Source organism: Tenrec ecaudatus, chromosome 8 (genome assembly GCF_050624435.1).
Source record: "Tenrec ecaudatus isolate mTenEca1 chromosome 8, mTenEca1.hap1, whole genome shotgun sequence".
NCBI classification, from domain to species: Eukaryota; Metazoa; Chordata; class Mammalia; order Afrosoricida; family Tenrecidae; genus Tenrec; species Tenrec ecaudatus.
Genome location: NC_134537.1, coordinates 55,015,745 through 55,032,863, shown reverse-complemented (window position 1 = coordinate 55,032,863; position 17,119 = coordinate 55,015,745). Strand labels below are relative to the sequence as shown.

The 17,119-nt window shown below is 39.1% G+C and overlaps 1 pseudogene; it reads left to right on the top strand.

Annotated features, from left to right (window-relative positions):
* The first annotated feature begins 14,548 nt into the window (after positions 1-14,548).
* Positions 14,549-16,608, top strand: LOC142455402 (zinc finger protein 638 pseudogene; annotated as a pseudogene).
* The last annotated feature ends 511 nt before the right edge of the window (positions 16,609-17,119 follow it).

Below are 17,119 nucleotides of genomic sequence, written 5' to 3'. Positions count from 1 at the left end.
AAAAATCTTCTTGGCATGAAAATAATCAGTTATGTGTCTGCTAAAATTTATGTATTTGTATAGCATCATCAAACAACCTCTGAGAATAAAGACTATTTCTTGAAGTGTCTTATCCAGAATCAGTTATCCCCTAGCCCTGGGGTTCCCTTCCCTGTGTATGAGATCCTTGAGCATTGAGCAGGAAAAATACAGAGCAGACAGACTGAAAAGTTGAGGGGCAGATTAATGTTTGCCTCCTGTTTACTATATTCTATATGACTGGAGCTATTGAACTCGACAGTGAACTAATTCTTATACCTAGAGCTTTGGTTTACTTGAGACTGGTCCAGTATACCTCTCCTGAGTAAGCCTATATTATTTAAAATAAGCCATTTGTGAGGATAAATTGTAAGGTCTACCTTTTTATGACTCTCTCTGACCTAATGAATTTTAGAGCTACCTGCTTTAATGCCCCAAGGATCAAGAAGTTTCGTTCTTCCTGCACAGACAAATGAAGGCCTAGGGTCAACTCCAACTCAAAGAAACCATGTTTGTCAGCATAAAACGGTGCTCTCTAGAGGTCCAGCACCTGATTTGGGGAAAGTTTTCTGTACCCTCTTCCTACAAGGGATCTCTGGATAAAATAGAAGCTTCAGCTTTTGGATTAGTAGTTGAGTGTGTTAACTATTTACCAGACCCAAAAATTCCGTATGAACATGGAAACACACTCTTGCTTTTTGTTCGGTAAAATTAGTTTATTGTGTTTTAGGTGAAAATTTACACACAAAATAAGTTGCATATTCAACCATTTATACATAAAATAATCAATGACATCACTGTTGTCCCTGCAATGTTACCACTCTACCCATTTTACCCTGCCTTCGCTGTTTTCATCCCCTCAGTCCTGAGCATTTTTGCCCTCTCAGCTCTGCTTTGGGACAAATCTGTGCCTTTTCGGGTGTCACAGTTAAATGCTGTAAGGGTATTCTTCATATTCCTCACGGATGCTGCCTTTTACTTCTTCTGTCATTAGACTGATAGGTGATTTCTGGGAGTGGTTTCAGGTCCAAGTGAAAGGGAGTCAGGATGGTGGTTTCCAGGGGATCCTCCAGTCTCTAGCTCTTTGTACTGACCTGTGTTGGTGTTGTAGAAAGGCGGTGTCATGCAGTATTTGCCAGATTTGACTGACTTATTTCAGTCAGCATTCACATTGTAATATGTTTTGACGGTGCATATATGCTGTACATTTGTACCACATTTTGTTTATGTATTCATCTAGTATGTGGGAATCTAATCTGCCGCGCCCTTTTGCTATTGCAATAATGCTGCTACGAACATGAGTGTGTATAAGTCTATGTGTATCACTGGTCTTTTTTCTCTAGGATATACACTTATGAATGGGATTACAGAATCATGAGGATGTGTTGCTAGGTGCCAGTCGAGTCTATTTGACTCACAGCAGCCCCATGTAACACAGAAGGAAACAATGCCTGGTCCTGTACTGTGTCATGCTCCCAATTATTCTTCTATTTGAACCAATCACTCCTGGGACTGGTCTGTACTTACAGCATTACCAAAGCACTTGAAACGAAGTTTTGCCATCTTGTTTCTAAGGAGCATTCTGGTTGTACTTCTTCCAAGACAGATTTGGTTTTTTATTTTTTATTTTTGCAGTCCATGGTATTTTCAATATGCTTCACCAGCACTATATTAAAAAGCAGATTTTTGTTAGTATCCCTTATTCAATGTCCAACTTTCACATGCATATGAGTCAATTGAAAATACTATGGCTAGGGTCAGGCACACCATAGTCCTCAAAGTAACTTCCTTGATTTTGTGCAGAAGATTCACCCAACAAAATGTGTCCTTTGATCTCCTGACTGCTTCTTCCTTGAGCAGTGATTGTGAATCCAAGCAAGACGACTTGCTGGACAGCTTCAGTGTTTTGTGCAGTTGTCATGGTGTTACTCATGAAGTTACCCATTGGCGCAGTGTGAAGATGCTGGTCTTCCTTACAGTGACTTGTGGTCCACACTGAAGGCTGATTCTTGATCTTCATCAGCAAGCGTGCCAAGTCCTTTCCACTTTCAGCAAGAAAGGTTGTGTCATCTGCACGGCACAGGTCGTTAGTAAGCTGTCCTCCAACCTTCATGCCACGTTCTTCTTCATGTAGTCCAGCATCTCTGATTATTTGCTCAGCAAAACGACTGAAAACTTATGGTAAGAGGATACAAATACATACCTTTCTTGATTTAAAACCATGTAGAATTCCTTTGTTCGGTTTGTACATCTGCCTCTTGATCGATGTACAGGCTCCACATGACAAGAATTGCCATGCTCCTCAAGACCATACCTCCAAGGAAAGTAAGAGTCTGACATGGTCCACACATTTTAAGGCCAGAGCTTAGTCCTACCTTAATCCTGACCATTAGCAAACCAGAGAGCTCCCTGCAAATTGGAATGATAGCCACGGGCAATAGAGTTTGGAATTACATACGGAATTATGGCTAGAAGGTGATATTAATTAACTACACTTCACTTGCAAAAATATTAGACTCTATTCACCTATTAATAAGAGTTTTTTTTTCAAACAAATCAGTATCAAGGGATGTGTTCTCTGTTTAATTCATTCTTCCAACCACTGATCCAATTATACTTCTATGCCATTAGACTGAGTTATGCATTTCTAGTATTTTGTTGTTGATCCTTTGCATTTTTTGTTTGTTTGTTTGAGATGAATTTGTTTATAGTTTTTTTTTGTATTTCTAACTTTCTATGTTTTCTTTTACACATTGTTTTTATATAGTTTTTCAGAATTCTTCTCTGGCTGAGTTTCCCTTGATCTCTTTGAGGATCCTACATATAAGCCTTTTTTTAAAAATCTTTTTATTGGGGCTCATAAGGCTCTTATCACAATCTGTACATACATCAATTGAGCAAAGCACCCTTATACATTCGTTGCACTCGTCACTCTCATAATTCACCTTCCACTTGGGTTCCTGGAATCAGCTCAGTTTCCCCTTTTTCCCCCCATCCCTCTCCCTCCCCAATCCCACCCCTGGTCCCTTGATAGTTTATAAATAATTATTATATCTTATCTTACACTCCCCGGCGTCTCCCCTCACCTGCCTCTCCATTGCCCATCTCCCAGAGAGGAGGTTACACATAGATCTCCGAGATCAGTTCTCCCTTTCTACACGCCCTTCCCTCCTGGTGTCGCCACTCCCACCGCTGGTGTTGAGGGGTTTGGAACATTTTTACCAGGTAGTCCTCTTACTATTTCTTCTTAAGTAAGGTTTTCTGCCTATGTATTTTGCTCACTTGTTTGAGCCATCCTATCCCGTTTCTTCATATAATTTGTTATTGTTAGCTGTCTCCAATGCATTAAAGTATTTAATCATATTAATTGATTGTTTGACTTTGGTAATTGTTTTATTTAACATACTGGAGTTTTGTTTCTTCTATTTCTTTTTAGAATGAATTTCTTCCTTTGAATTGTTTAGATGTTTTGTTTTGTTTTAGGTTGGATCTACTACATGCATAGTTATGTAAGTGTCTGTTGCCTGGATGTGATTTACTCTAAGTACTGGTCCTGGCGGATCGTAACGATCTGCAAGTCCTCTAGATGGATGTGTTTCATCTTACCATATTGAATGGAAGTGTGGGAACAGGTTTTCTCATTGGTATTAGATAAAAATATTGAGTGGTCAAGGTCTCTACACAGCTATCATGTGACTAGAGTCATTTGAAACTGGTGCTAGTAATTGGTATGCTCTTTTGAAATCCAGAGAGGGCATCTCTTTATCCACTGAGATAGAGTGCCGCCTAAATAGATGGGGTAGGTTTACTGTGCATGGGAAAAAAAGGTATTTCAACAGATAACAGGAGAATTAAAAGGTTTCAGTGCAAATATGCCAATCTAAAGATATGCCAATCTGCTGGTGTCGCCCCTTAGAGAATTAGAAATTGCTGCTGGTGAGAAGTTGTGTCCCTAATTTGCAGCTCCCCCTACGCACCTTCATTATGGTCATCGGGATCCCTAGGGCTCTTGCTGCCTTCCTGCACTTTCCTTTCTTAGAGCCAGTTCATATTACGGTCACCTTGCTTTGCTCTTGGTTTGTCTACCCAGATCTCTGCCTCTTCTTGGGGCTTACATGAAGTTGTCTTCCTAAGCTCCTCAACTGGAAACTGGTCACAAGATAATCTTACTCTGCTGGGTCAGATCATAGTGTGCCTACAAACCGCAGTCTCCTAATTCATTTTCATCCCAATCAATGCTTTTTGTAATTCTTCCTTCTTCCACTTGATATTCCGCATTTTCAGAGTCATCTATATTTGTGAATTATTTAATTCACCCTTTGGTATATAGGGGTGGCATGTTGTCCTTAATGGGTGCAATTGAGGCAATTCCAAACCAAAGTGACCCCATACACAATACAAAACACCACCTTGTCCTATGCCACCATCACAATTATTCCTACACTTGAGCCCATTTTTGTCAATCCATCTGTTGGAGAAGGACTTCCTCTCTTTGGTGGCCTCTCTACCAAATATACTGCCCTTCTTCAAGGGCTGCTTTCTCCCGACAGCATGTCCAAAATATGTAAGATGAAGCCTCAACGTCTTTTTCTCTAAGAAGTATCCTGGATGTACTTCTTCTAAGACCCTAGTTTATTGTTGTAGCAGTCAATGGTAATTTCAATATTCTTCTCCAGGACCACAATTCAAATGCAGCCATTCTTATTTGGTGTTCCATTTTCAATGTCAAATTTTCACATGCACATGAGGTAATTGATATTTTACTGGGCATAATATTTTAGTCTTCAAAGTAATATTCTTTCTTTTCAATATCTAAAGAGGTCTTGTGCAGCAAATTTACCTAATGCAACTAGCTTTTTAATTTCTTCACCATTGCTTCTGTGAGCATTGATTGTGGATCAAAGCAAGGCAAAATTCTTGATAACTTTTCTCCCCGGATCATGGTTACCTATTGGTCCAGGTGTGAAGATTTTAGTCTTCTTTACATTGACTTGTAATCCACACTGAAGGCTGCAATCCTGCTCTTGCTCAGAAAGTGCTTTAAATCCTTCTCACTTTCAGCAAGTACCGTTGTGTCATCTGCATATCACACATTGTTAAAACTTTTCCTCCAATTCAATTCTTTTCCATATAAGCCAACTTCGCTTATTATTTGCTCAGCATACAGATTGAGTAAGTATGGTGAAAGGAGACAACCCTGACACACACCGTTGCTGTTTGGTTTTGCATGAGCACAATGAAGCATTCTGCAACTCCCATTCTGCTCAAGGCCATTCAAGTGTGGTATGACTCCCACACTTGGAAATCATGGCATAGTCAATAAAACATAAATAAACACATTTCTGGTATTCTATTTTCAGTCAAGATTCATCTGACATGAGCAATAATATATCTCATTCCCAAGTCCTCTTCTGAGTCTGGCCTGAATCTCTGTAAATTGCCTCCTACTATTGCTGTTGGATGATCTTCAGCAAAATTTTATTTGCATGTGATATTAATGATATTGTTATATAATTTGAGATTCTCTTGGGTCACCTTTTTAAGGAATAGGTACAAATATGGATCTCTTCCAGTTAGTTGGCCAAAAACTGTCTTCCAAATTTCCTGCATTGATGAGTAAGTGCTCCTCTATTTCATCAGTTTGCTGAAACATTTCAATTGGTATTCTGTAAATTTCCAGAATCTTATTTTTGGCTAATGTTTTCAATGTAACTTGGTCTTTTTCTTTAGCACCAATGATTCTTGCTCATATGCCATTGCGTGGATGGGGGTGTGTTGACTAGTTCTTTCGGTACAGTGACACTGTGTATTCCTTCCATCTTCCTTTACTGCTTACCACATCATTCAATATTTCTGCTCATAGTGTGTTTGAATAAGTTCTTATGTTTACCCATGTTCTGAATTATTGGTCTTGTACTTAGAGGAGCATTAATGTAATTTTATTTCAAAAATTGTATCCCATGGTTGTGTATATACATAGAGTTATATATAGAATTCATAACTCGAGGGGAAGAAGTGGGTTGAACCCATCAGTAACTCCATGGGTAAAAGATGAGATTGTACAATCCCCTGAAGATTTAAATTGTAAGAAACCCAAAGAGGTAATTCTATTGGCCCTTAAAGTGTTGTCATGGCTGGGAATAGCCTCAATGCTGATACATTTGTGGAGTTTTATTTTGTTGTTTGCGTCATTCATTTTCTATGAAGACAACACTGTTAAAAGTGAGTATAAACAATTGGATATATTAATAACATTTTGATATTTCAAATTTTGTTTGCTTTATTCTATTTTGCCTTAGTTTTATATAAATCGTGTTCTGCCTTCATTTCTTAAATTCTTCTTGTCCAATATTCAGCAAATAGAAATAAATGCTACACTATATAAGACATTAACAAGGTAGAAGAGTTTAAATATATGTGAAAGTTAATGCAATATCTTATATGGGACAGATGTATTTCAAAAATTTTAAAAAGGAATACTATGTAATAATGTCAATGTAGGAATAGAGCTTATGTGTGACTGAGCAGCTAGGGTCTGGTAAAAGAAAACTCCCAAGACAAGAAGGTACAGGGATTGGACAAGAGGGCTCTGGTAACACAAATTCCTTCCATATGGGTTGATCCTAACACTGGAATTACCAACTAAGATGAAGTTTGCTAGAGTTTGGGATCTAAGTATAACTTTGGACATATCTCCGATAATCTTTATCTTATTCCATAAAATGTGTTGAGTTTATGTCCTCTTAAATACCCCCAACAAATTGGAATAATTTGTCTTTTCTCTTTTTTTCTTTTTAATCATTTTATTGGGGGCTCATACAACTCTTATCACAATCCATACATACATCAATTGTGTGAAACGCATTTGTACATTTGTTACCCTCAACATTCTCAAAACATTTAATCTCCATTTAAGTCCCTGGCAGCAGGTCCTCATTTTTTCCCCTTCCCTCCCCACTCCCACCTCCCTCACGAACCCTGGATAATTTATAAAACATTATTTTGTCATATCTTTCCCTGTCCCATGTCTCCCTTCACCCACTTTTCTGTTGTCTGTCCCCAAGGGAGGAGGTCACACGTAGATCCTTGAAATTGGTTCCCCCTTTCCAACCCACCCTCCCTAGGCCCTCCCAGTATTGCCACTCACACCCCTTGTCCTGAGGGGATCATCTGCCCTGTATTCCCTGTGTTTCCAGTTCCTATCTGTACCAGTGTACATCCTCTGGTCTACCCAGACTGGCAAGGTAGAATTCAGAACATGACTGTGGGGGCTGGGGAAGGAAGCATTTAGGAACTAGAGGAAAGTTCTATTTTTCATTATTGCTACATCTTACCCTGACTGGTTCGTCTCCTCCCCAAGACCTTTCTGCAAGAGGATGTCCAATGGCCTACAAATGGGCTTTGGGTCTCCACTCTGCACTCTCCCCACCCCCCCCCCTATCCACTATGGTTAGATTTTTTTGTTCTGATGATGCCTGATCCCTGACCCCTTTGACACCTTGTGATCGCACAGGCTGGTGTGCTTCTTCCATGTGGGTTTTGTTGCTTCTGAGCTAGATGGCCGCTTGTTTTCCTTCAAGACTTTAAGACCCTAGATGCTATATCTTTCGATAGCCAGGCACCATCAGCTTTATTCGCCACATTTGTTTATGCACCCATTTGTCTTCAGCAGTCGTATCAGGGAGGTGAGCACACAATGATATGTTTTTGGTTTTTTTTGATGCCTGGTAACTGATCCCTTCAGCACCTCGCAATGACACAGGCTGGTGTGCTTCTTCCATGTGGGTTTTATTGCTTCTGAGCTACATTTGGTTGTTCACCCTCCTTGTCTTCAGCGGTTGTGTCAGGAGAGGTGAACATCATAGAATGCCAATTTAATAGAACAAAGTATTTTTGCATTGAGGGAGTATATAATTGGAGGCCCAATGTCCTTCTGCTACCTTAATACTAAACCTATAAATATATGAACATAGATATATTTCCCCATCCTCATATATAAATATATTTGCATATGTACATGTCTTTACCTAGACCTCTATAAATTCCCTTTGCCTCCCAGCTCTTTCTTCTATCTCCTTTGACTTCTCTCCTGTCCCATTATCATGCTCAGTCCCCACCAGGATTTCAGCAATTCATCTTGGTTACATTACCCATGATCATGCCCAACCAGGCCTCCCACACCCTCCTCACCACCAATTTGGATCACTTGTTGTTCCCTTGTCCATGGGTTTATTAACACCACTACCTTTCCCCCCATCTCCCCCTCCCCCATGTCCCTGTGGAACTGTTGGTCCCATTGTTTTCTCCCCCAATTGTTCATCCAGCCTATCTTATTTAGATAGACCTGTGGAGATAGTAACATGCACAAAAACAAGACAGAGCAAAACCAAGCAACAATATACCACAAAACAACAAGCAACAAACCAATGACAAAAAAAAAAAAACGCAACAAGAAAGACAAGCTTGTTGTTAGTTCAAGGATTGTTTGTTGGCATTTAGGAGTGTTTTCCAGTCCCTTCTGTTGGGGCACCACACCGTGGCCCCAAAGTCCATCTTCAGTATTCTCTGGGAACCTCGCCGCTCTATTTCCTTGCTGTTCTGTTGCACCCCCTTAGTGTTCTGCCTTGGTGTGGCAGAATCCAATGGGGTGAGATTCCAACACTGTGTCTCTGGTGTTGTCCCCTATAGGGCCATTCACAAAACTGATCAGTGACCCAGGATGGGAATGAGTTAGAACTGGCACAGTGGCAGTAGGAATATATATACACACACATACCCGATACATGATAAGATATACACCCATTGTTAGTTGTCAGTGATGTAGTTCCAGCTCACAGTGACCCTATTATCACAGAATGAGACACTGTTAAGTCCTAAGCCATCCTCACAAGTGCTATGCTTCACCCGTTGTTGAAACCATTATATTATTCCTTCTCCTTAAGGGTCTTCCTCTTTTTCTTTGACTTTCTAGTTTACCAAGCAGGGCGTCCTCTTCTAGGAACTAGTCTCTCCCGATAACATGTCCAAGGCATGTGCAACACAGTCCTCACTCCTAAGGAGCCTTCTGCATGTACTCCTTTCAAGACAGACGGCCTCTGATGGTCAGCAGTACTTTCAAGATTCTTTGCCAATACTATAATTCAAATGAATCAATTATTCTTTGGACTTCCTTGTTAATTATCCAACATTCATAAGAATAGAAGGTGATTATAAATATTATGACTTGGGCAGGTCCATCTTAGTGTTCAACATGATCTATTTGCTATCCAGGACTTTAAAAAGGACTTGTGAAACAGATCTTACCAATGCAATTCATCCTGTAATTATTTTGGCTACCGTTTTCATTAGCATTGATTGTGGATAAACACAAAATGAAATCCTCCACACTTCAAACTTATATTAATAAAAAATGATGGTTATCTGTTGGTACAGTTGTGAGGATGTTTGTTTTACATAAATCGAGTTGTAATCTCTAGTGAAACCTGCAGTCCTTGATCTTCATCAGCAAGCAATTCAAGTTGTCTTCACTTTTATCAAAAAAGATAGTGTCATCGTTGTATAGTTGATTGCAAATAAGCCTTATACTAATCCTCTGATATTATTTATATAGTCCAACCTGAGATCATTTGTATAGCATACATGCTGAATAAGTATGATGAAAGTATACAAATCTACACAATTCTGATTTTAAAGCAAACACTTCATTTGTTCTTTTTGAATGACTATCTCTTCTTGTATGTACAGACTCCACAAGAGCACAATAAATTGTTGTGGAATTCCCATTCTTCTCATTGTTATGCATAATTTAATATAATCCAAAGAGTTTCATGTTTTACATAGGATATAAAACATAATTAAACATTTTCCCAGTATTTTCTGATTTCAGCCAAGATCCAGTTGATATCAGCAATGATAGTTCTCATTCCAAGACCTTTTTAGAACCTAGCTTGAATTTCTGGCAGCTCCCTGTTGATCATTACTGAAACTATGGTAGAATGGTCTTCAAATAAATTTTACTTGCATGTGTTATTAAATATATTATTGGATAATTTCTGAATTCTGTTAGATAAGTTTTCTTTGGGGCACCTTATGAATCTCTTGGAATATTTTACATGAGCATGGTATTAATTATATTGTTTTATAGTACTTGCATTATTTAGGTCAATTTTCTTTGGCACAGATATATATCTTTTGCAGTCATTTGGCCAGGTTGCATTCTTGCGAGTTTCCTGACAAGTGAATACCTCCACTACAACATTTCTTATTGAAACATTCCAACTTCTATTTCACTATTCTGAGATTCTTGTTTTTTAACAATGTCACAAGTGCAATTTAGGCTTCTTCTTGCAGTGACATTGGTTCTTGATAATATGCTTCCTCCTGAAATAGTTGAACATGAACCAATTCTTTTTTGGAAAAATGAATGTGTATTCTTTCCAACTTCTTTTGATGTATCTATTTGGTGTTGTATTTTTCCCCATAGTGTCTTTCAACATTGCAACTTAAGATTATAATTTTTTCTTCCCTTTTCTTAGATTGAGAAATGTTAAGCCTATTCTTCCAATTTTGTGTTCTAACTTCAAATCAATGCACAGTCCATGATAAAACTCTACTTTGTTTTCATTCTGCTATTTGCTATTTTCTGTGTTTTTTATAATCATTTTATTAGGGGCTCATACAACTCTTTTCACAATTCGTATATACATAATTTGTGTCCAGCACATTTGTACGTATGTTGCCATCATCATTATCAAAACACCTGCTTTCTACTTGAGTCCTTGGTATCAGCTCATTTTTTCCTTCCCTCCCCCTCCCCCCTCCCCATTCCCCCTTGATAATTTATGAATAATTATCATATCTTACACCATCTGACATCTCCCTCACCCAGTTCTCCGCTGTCCATCCTCCAGGGAGGAGGTTATATGTAGACCTTGTCATCTGTTCCCCCTTCACTCACCCTCCCTCCACCCTCCAATATTGCTACTCTCACCACTGATCCTGAAGGGTTCATCTGTCCTGGATTCCCTATATTTCCGGTTCCTATCTGTGCCAGTGTTTATCCTCCAGTTCAGCTGGATATGTAAGGTAGAATTGGAATCATGATAGTGGGGAAGGGAAGCATTTAAGAACTAGAGGGGAAAAAAAGAACTAGAGGAAAATTGTATTTTTCATCCTTGCTACACTGCACTCTGACTGGATCATCACCTCCCCACAGCCCTTCTGCAAGGGGATGTCCAATTTCACCCAGAGGGGTCCTGGGTCCCCACTTTACACTCCCCCTCATTCACAAAGCTATGATTTTGGGGGGGGGGGCTTTTTATCTCACCATCACTCTTTAGCTATTCTCTGTTCAAGTCTCAAATTATCTTTTCACATGTGTTTTTGGCTTTCCTTTTAATTTTCTCATACTCTTTAAGTGACCCTTTACTTTCTTCATACATGAAATCTATAATATAGTCATACAAACTATGTGGTCTATCGCCATTAACCTTCATGTGTCTATATCATTCTGTGGTGGGTTTTGCGTTGCTGTGATGCTGGAAGCAATATTACTAGTATTTCACATGCCAGTAGGGAGACTCTAAGTGAACATGTTTCAGCTGAGCTTCCGATCTAAGAACAGACTACAAATAAGGAATTGACTATCCACTTCAGAGGGAGTAGCCAGTGAAAACCTTATTCATAGTATGGAAACATTTCCAGAAATGGAAGGTCTAATGAATGATAGCAGAACATTATTAGAAATAGTGATGGAGTGTAAGCTCCTTGGGTTACATGCATTCAAAATGTGCCTAAGGAGAAGCTGCTTTCCCAAGTAGACCCTACCATGTTGACATGAATGGAGCAACACCTGTGCTAGTAAAATCTTAGTGACCTTCATTTGCTGGTGGAGCACAGCTAAAGGTAAAAAGAAATAGATACAAGCATCTAATAATCAGAAATTGGAATATATGAAGGATGTATTTACCAAATTTGAAAAACATCAAAAAATAAATATAGGATTGATGAATTTATAGGGACAGGAAGTAGAATAAGGTTTTGTTTTGTTGTTGTTGTTTGGGGGGGGAGGGATGCAGTGGTGGTGGTGGTGGGAGTCCAGGAAAGAAAAGAAGATTGTGATAGCAATTATACAATACTACCTGACGTGATTGGACTATGGAATGATATGATATTTGCATTAACTCCCAATTAAAATATATATCAATCTCAGCAAAAAAAGAATAATTATAATGCATAATGATTGATGTCCTAGGTGCCAGTAAGCTAACTAGTATTGCCCATTTTAAATCAGAAAATCATCTAGTTTACTATGCTGGAAATGACAGATGCAAATAAATTGTTGCCAAAGATCGTCCAACAATGGATGCAGTAGTGAATTAGCAGGGATCAGCCAGAGATTCAGGCCAGATTTAGAAAAGGACATGGAGCAAGGAACATCACTGATGCTGTCAGATGGATCTTGTCTAACTGCAGAGAATATAAGAAAGGTGTTTATTTATGTTTCATTCACCATGCCCCAGTTGCTAACTGTTTGGATCATAATAAATTCTGGATAGTCTTGAGAAAAATGGGAATTCCAGAACACTTCATTGTTCTCATGTACAATCTGTATGTGGATCAATTGGCAGTTGTGTGAACAGAACAAGGGGATATTACATGGTTTGTGATCAAGAATTATGTGCTTCATGGTTGTATCCTCTCACCATACTTATTCAATCTGTATGCTGAGCAAAAAAAATCAGAGTAGCTGACTTATATGAAGAAAAATGTGACTTCGGGTTTGGAAGAAGGTTTATTTTGCCTTTGAAACAATCTTGTTTGCTGAAAACAAAGAGGACTTAAATCACTTGCTATTGAAGATCTGGGATTGAAGCCTTCAATATTGATTCCAGCTTAATATAAAGAAAGCCCAAATCCTCACACCTGGATAAATAGGTAACATGATAAATGGAGAAACATTTAATGTTGCCAAGGATTTTGTTTCACTTGGATGCACACTCAATGCTCATAGAGGCTGCAGCCAAGAGACCCATAGATGCTTTGCAATGGGTAAATATTGCTACACAAGACCTCTTTAGAAGGATGTTATTTTCAGAACTAAGCATGCCATGGCATTTCAATTACCTCATGTTCATATGAAAGTTGGAAATTGAATAAGGAAGACTGAAAAGTATTTATGCGTTGGAATTATGGTGCTGACAACGAATATTGAAAATACCAAAATCTGCTAAAAAGACAAATAAGTATCTCTTAGAATAAACACAACTAGAATGCTCCTGAGAGGCAAGCAAGAAGCATCTTCTTACATACTTTGGAAACCAGTAACTGAAGAAGAACATCATGCTCGGTAAAGTAGAGGGGCAGTGAAAAAGAGATGACCTTTAATCAGATAGATTGACACAGTGGCTGCAACAATGAATTCAAGCACATGAACAATTGGGAGGATGACTGGATGACATAGCCCTGGGCATTGCTTTGTTGTGATGTACACAGTGGTGGAAGTGACTCAATGGCACCTAACAACATTAGTAACATGGTCATTAATGTTCATTTTGTTAAATCTCTTCTTGAGATGGACTCTGTTTTCAGGCAGAAAATACCTCTGATCATTGTCTGGCTTTCATAGACTTGTTTTAATTTTCTTCAGCTTCAAGTTCATCATTCACTTGAGTAATTGATAATCAGTTCTGTGGTTGGCTCCTGGTCTTGTTCCACCAAATGATATTGAGCTTCTCAGTTGTTTCTTTGCAGAAATGTAGTCAATTTTATTCTTATATTCTTCAGCAAGGTCCACGTATTTATTGATTGATTGTGCATGTGATTGAAATAAACTTTATCGCAAATATTTAGTTGGTCTTGCAAAACTGACATATGATTTCAGATTGCATCTATGACAAATGTCATATTCTCCAAATGGTGATCTTTCTCCTTGTTTCCAATGTTGTCATTAAAATTGGCAGTAATTTTCAGTGCATCCAGAAAAAATGCAGAAGCTTCAAAGATAACTGAAACTAATAAATAAGAAAATTAGTGTTTTCACTTTTCACTACCATTCCCTTCTTTGCTCCTCATTTCAAAATTGTAAATAATTGATCTCTGTATTCTGTAACATTTCCTGAAGCTCATCTAAATCCCATAACATGAACTGGTAGTTACTTGCCTTTGGTAACATTTCTCTATCTAGTTAATCTGTCACATTTTTTATTTTTAGCTTTTGCACACACCAACACAAGCATTTTAACAACTTTGTTGCTGTGTATTGCCACCCAGTTGACTCTTTCTTATGTGCCATTCTCTGAATTGTTGATCTGCTGAATTTTGTGAAAATAATGATCTGCATTTAGTGACTCTGGATGAAGTAACTGAAGAAGATGAAGATGCTTTGGCAGATTTTAATAACCTTAAAGAAGAACTTAATTTTGATGAAGTTGGAGAGGAAGAAGATAGAGAAAATGATTTAAAAGTTGAGCTAGCACAAAGCCAAATTGATCATCCCACCGATAAAAAGGAAGATAGGGAAAAGGGAGCCATGGACACACAGACAACAAACCTCCTCTTGTGTGAAGTAGGGCAAGTAGATGAGAATGTTAAGAAAGATCTGAAAGCCATGATTGAAAGCCATTTTGCTGCCAAAATGCCAACAAGAGAGTTAGAAATGGGAAATCACCACTATCAGAAAAGGCTGACGAAGCAGAACCAGCAAAAGGTAAAGAGGCCTTCAAGATTATTGAAGGGATAAAATTCTGAAAGGAAGGAACTGGAGACAAGGAACCTGGGCGTTTTTAATGGGCTCCTTAAGACTTGATAACCTATAGGATGCGAGGCATAAAAAAAAGAAGAGATGATGATTTCAAAGTTCTAACTATTCACCCAGACTTGGTAAAATCTACCTTAGTTGATGAAGACTCAGAATTAGACGACTCTGAACCAGAGTATAAATGCCAGAAGATTGAGGACCCTTCTTAAAGCCCATCAGAGGAACGTGAAGTCCCGGCAGATATGGAATTTCCTGTGCCCAAGATTGGATTCTTTTGTCCAATTTGTTCCCTGTTCTATCCATGTGAAAAGGTGATGATAAATCACTGCAAAAGTACACGTCAAAAGCCAAATACAGAGAAGTTCATGGCCAAGCAAAAAAAAAGGTAAAGGACCAGAATGAGGCTGAAGAAAGGAGCTCTACTCCTGACTTGAAAAGCAGACCAGTCAATGAGAGTGAGGTGCAAACAGAAGCTGATAGTCCCTCTGTTAAACCTAGTGAGGCTGAAGAAGAATCTGAGAAACTTGGAAAGACTCTGTGTGAGTCTGACTTTATTGAAATCATGGAAGTTGAGTCTCCAGGAGAGGAACTCAAAGTACAAATTCCCAAATTCCCCTGGTAGTATCCACGCCAGGCAGTATTGAATTATTTCCTGAAAATGTTGAAGAGACTGCTTTAAACCAGCAGGTGTATGTCACTGACTTGGAGAATGAAGAAGCAGATATTGATAACCCTGAAACAAAACTATCATCATCTGACAGTGTACTTATAGAAGAAAGAAACAAAAAGGAATTGTAGAAGAATCGCCATCTAAAGCAGAAGGTTTTTCTGGAATTCCAGAGTGTGTGGTAGAAGCTGTAGCTGAGGTGGACCAGCATGTCACTGTTTCTGAAACTGTTCCACCTGCTTGTGCTGTGTCCTTGGTACCTGGCATTTCTACTGGGGATGAGAATGCAGTGAGCAACAGGGGAGTTTCTGGGAAAAGTATTGGTCAAAAGGAAGAGAATGGCTCCATACTAAAGAAACTACAGTTGTAGGGACAGGGAAGATAGAAAAGAATGACCCTAGGGTGGTTGCAGACAAGTTGGAAAATATTGTGTCTGTCATGAAACGAAAGCCTGCGGAGAACATTGTTACCAAGGCAAACCCGCATAGAGGAGGGAGTCAGCCCAGTAAGCCTGAGGAAGCTAGCTCTGCACCAAATGTGTCTCGTCTCGCAGTAAGTCAGCCGCCAAGGCCACTATTATCTCTTCCAAAGCAGAAGCTACAGTTTCAAAATCTGAAAATCAGAAATGCTTGCTCAGATCTGTCTTCAGAGATCAAGTAAATGCTGAAAAGAAACTTGCAGCCAAGGAACCTGGTTTACTTAAACCTGAAAGTACTGGGTCATACTTGGCAGAAAGCAGCATCAGTAAATTCAAACTCACAGCAAGTGGTGTTACCAGGGATGGAAGTGGAAGGATATCAGCCCTGCAAGGCAAGGATGCTAAACTGGATCACAGGGAGATAACCAAACAGTCTCAGGAAGCAGAGGCCAGAACCTCCATCATGAAACGGGATGACCGCAACACTAAGGCTGTGGTTAGGCAAAACACTAAGAATTCTAAAAGTACCACTGGTAGCAGTTCCAAATCTAAATAGGAACCATTATTTCCATTTAATTTGGATTAATTTGTAATTGTGGATGAGGTTGTAGAAGTGAATCTTTCTCAAGCCAAGGAGAATCCACCAAAAGGAAAGATGCTCTCAAAAATAGCCCTCCCTCTGAGCCGAACTTGAAGAAGAATCTACCCCACTCCTGGTACCAAAATGTGTTAGACAGGGTTCTCTAGAGAGACAAAACCAGATTGCTAATATTAAAGATATAAAACACAAGAAATGAACTGTTAAATGATATACAGATAGATAGATATGTAATACAAGAAATGAACAGTTAAATTATAACGCAGTACAAATGGCTTAGTGCAACTCAGTCCCGAGAGAGTGTTGTGAGATACACACAGTCCTTCAAGTCTTGAGGGCTGCCTGCACAGGCAGTAAACAGCAAGGCAGGTCACTAACCATCAGCCAGGTCACCAACAGTTATTCCCCAGCTCAAGAGATGTAAATTCCAATCATGTGGTCTTAAAGGGACCTCAAGTTACAGCAACACGGTCCACAGGCTAGACGTCCCATAGGTAGTGTAGCCTGTCAATCGAGGCACAGAACAAGCAAGGCAACTGCTCACTGGTCGGATGATGAAAGAGAGAGGCAAGAAAGGCGAGGCTCACTGAGCCACTTATCTCTCCACCCTTCAATTAATCCCACTTGTGTTTATTGACCAGGTTGGCACAATAAACTAGC